This window comes from Rhea americana, unplaced genomic scaffold (genome assembly GCF_003343005.1).
Source record: "Rhea americana isolate MKP2758 unplaced genomic scaffold, rheAme1 scaffold_68, whole genome shotgun sequence".
Classification (NCBI taxonomy): Eukaryota; Metazoa; Chordata; class Aves; order Rheiformes; family Rheidae; genus Rhea; species Rhea americana.
In genome coordinates this window covers 4,015,108-4,018,966 of record NW_028186845.1, presented here as the reverse complement: position 1 = coordinate 4,018,966, position 3,859 = coordinate 4,015,108, and positions in this window count along the sequence as shown.

The following is a 3,859-nucleotide window of genomic DNA, read 5'->3' as shown; positions in this document are numbered from 1 at the left end:
AAAAAAAAAAAAAAAAAAAAAAAAAAAAAAAAAAAAAAAAAAAAAAACAAAAAAAAACCAAACCAAAACAAAACAAAACAACAACAAAAAAACCCTATAGCCTGTGTAGTGTTGCAGAACTTAAGATGGTTAAAAAGTGAATCTTGTTAAAAGTAGTATGAAGAGTTTTAATCAAGGATTGATTAAATAAGCAGTTCCAAGAAAAGCAGAGGAGCAGCAACTGCTTCATGGAATTCAGATCCTACTGCTTTCATGAACTGCAGTTTTATCTCACTCCACTTTTAAAAGGAAGAAAAATGCTGGATAAAGTTAAAACAGAAGCTAGTACTAGCTTAGCAGTTTTTATCCTCTATCATGGATTCCAAAATAACAGTTTACAGCAGATATCCAGCAAGAGCTATTTGTACAAAGTGGTTCTGAGAAGCACTGTTCGAGTCTGTTCCCAAAAGAACAATTCCAGATCAGATGCCTCCCAAGATACAGTGACACTAATTCCAGCTACCCACAAAGTCCATCAAATGCTGCTATAATTATGAGCTTGCCTGGCAAGCGCCACAGCAAGTAGTCTATCAGTGCTTTCATGAAAAGGTCCCTTAAGCAGCTATAAATAAAGTTTTAAACTGCACCATTTTAATTGCTTTATATATAGCATAGCCCACATGGCAGTTTTAGGTTTCTCTAGTCTTCCTCTAGCCTTCATCATTCTCACATTCTTTCACTTACATTACATACTTGTAAGCTAGGAATAAAATACACAGTCACACTGCAATGCTGATTACATAAGCACTAGTTTTAAAAATTACAAAAATAAAGATTAAAATGTAAGCTGTGATTCCTAAATGTTTACGTTAGAGGAAAGAGCCATACAGAACAACAACTTGCGCTCATTAGATTCACGCAGGTTATTCATTTGATGCTTAACTGAAAAACAAAATTCTATAGTTGCCACCAAGTCTAATTCCTAACTTTGTAACTAAATTTCATGTTTGGCAAACAAGAACATAACCACTTACACGATGTGGTTTTAGGACAAGATCAGGAATCCAAGAAATCTAGGCATGCATTCACATAGTTTAAACCTTGGACTTTCTGCGCTGCCTATTCTGTTCAAACAGTCTTTGAGAGACAGACAACGCTTGAAAATCCCTTCTGCGCTTGCCAGTGTACTTTGAAATCCTAGGATGAGAAGGCAATACATTTTTCATGTCTTGATTTCATATAATTAAGGTATTGAAGAGCAAACAATTTTTGGCAATAGAACTCTAGAGTCAATAGCACAATGTTTCACTGTTGCTAAAGCGATGTTCCAACACATACCCAAGAAAAAACTCATTCTCACAAGAGAAACTCACTGATCAGTGTCAGAAACTCGGTGTCAGGTCACGAATACTCTTATCTATGCCACTTTGAATTCTCACATTGAGAATAACTTTATATCATAAATAAAAGTACACTGTTTATGAAGATGAATACTGTAGATGTACTACAGAGTTTAACCTCAAAGGATTATCAAAATAACTCCTCAATTTTAAAAGACTAGCAGTACCAGACAATTGGCTTCCTTCCTCTTTCTAACGAACAAGACGTTCGTTGTTCAAGCCTAAAGGCTTCAAAAACAACCTTACGGACAGAAAAAGTAGTTTAGCTCTTTGATGCCACATTTTCACATAACTGGGGTTACAGTATGAAGGACTTTGTATATTACAATGCCATATATATGTAGTACATGCACACACATATATACACCCCTGAACAACATATACAAAGCTTGCTCAAATGCAGCACAGGAATACATTCCCTTTGAGGCTGGAAGCTGCCTATTTTTAGCTATTAACAACAAAGCCAAGTGGTTTTCCAAATCCTCCTCTCTGCGAACAACACACTTTTTTGAGCAGGGTTTCCCTTGCAACAAGGCAAATAAAATTTCTTTCAATTATGGAATAATCACCGTTAGTCAATTTTGCTGAAAATAAAAGTGACCTCAGAGAACTGACTCAGGAATCATGATTAATCAGCATCCCACAATAAAAATCACTAATTTTAAGGACTTTGGACTATTCCTACAACCCAGATACACATGGCCTGACTGACAACCAAACAGCTCTCTCAAGCACTAGTGAAGTCACTATGGTTTCTCCTTAATGTTCAGGGCTCTCCTCTCCCCCTCTTCCTCCACATACTTCATAGCAAAAAATCAGTACCCCATAGCGCAAAATGGTCAAAGTAAACAATCCAGTGAAAGCAAAACCAGAATGAGAAAGAAGTAGTTAAGCATGGCCAACTCCAAGGTGTGTAAATACATTTCCAGTTGAACAAGCTCTAGTAAAAGCTTCTGCACACAATAAAAAAAAAATATACCAGACAATCGCATCGCTGTATTTTCACACAGCTCCAATACCTTCAAACCTAGCCACGCTTTCCAACCACCACAAAATATTCCCTCAGGCCTGGAGAACTTTAAAATTTCAGACCCCTCCTCTGCCAACTAAGGAGGAAAAACAGAGGGTCAAATTGAGAATACAGTCTAGTGTTACAATGAGAAAGAACCTTTTCTGCTAAGGTCATACAGGTTTCCAGCCACTTTTGACCTAAATGTATGCTGACAAACAAAGAAAAAAAAAACTCTTAAAATAAAAAAACAGGTCATATACGGCACACCTTGCCAGATCAGCAGTGTTCCAACTATTTATACCTTTTCAAAGTTAAGCGTTGATTTCTCTTAAATATTTAGTCTTCTTTTATAGGGCTACTCCTGCCCTCCAGTAAACATTGTCTTTATTACAGTAGTAACTGTTTCTTCAAGTATTTAAAGTTCTCAAAATACAATTTCACATGGAAAAGTTACCATGCCTGACAAAGTTACCATGAACGAGCTACCATGCCTGTGACATGTCTCACAACTTAGATGTTGCACAATGCAACAAATAACTTCTCTAGGACATCTTATCTCAACCTCAACCTTTGATGGGTCTCTTCAACGATAATACTTCAACAGCTTGGTCTGAGATGATCCAGAACAACTGGAGTGCACCAAAAGGGCAAGCATCATAGTTTCACACAAAGCAATTAAAATTGCTTTTATCTAATAAACTAAGCTTTTTTCTCAAGAACATACTATTGCTTTTTTTTCCCCCCCATGAGGCTTTTATCCTCTAGATTTAAGAACACACACAAAAAAAACCCCAGAGAAATACAGCCTTTTTTTCTTTTGAAATTTTCATATAAGTGGTTTCATCTTATGTTATTAGCTGACTTTAGTCATTTAGTCTTTCAGAAGCATTTGTGGTCACACAAATCTGGGAGAGCCTCATATCAGAGCTACAAAACGCACTGTTCACTGATACAGAGAATGACTAAAAACCAGCAGAAGACAATCACAGCAGCAGAAAGAGAACCGGCTCCCACTTTGTTTCAATAAGTATAGACCCGAACGGACAGCTTGGAGTCTAATACGCTGACAAAGATTAATGTAAAATAAAATAAAAGGACAAAATAAAATAAAATAAAAGGATAAAATGAAATAAAATAAAAGGATAAAATAAAACAACACGGAACGCGACGGTCGTCAACGCGCTGGCCACGCCAGCCCGGGCGCACAAAATCCCTTTCCCGTCGTTTCGAGCTAAGGCTCCAGCTGGACCGAGACCACGAACAGGGCCGACTTCACCCGGACCAAACCCTCCACCGCGGCCAAGGCGCACAGCAAGGGCCGCATTAACGGAAAAACCGACACCACCCCCGGCCCGTCAGGGGCTCCCGACGGAGCACGGCCCCCCCGGGGGGCTCCCGGCGCAGACCCCCCCCCCCAAACACACACACACACCCCGAGGCCACGGCGAGGGGCCCGGGCGCGCCGGGA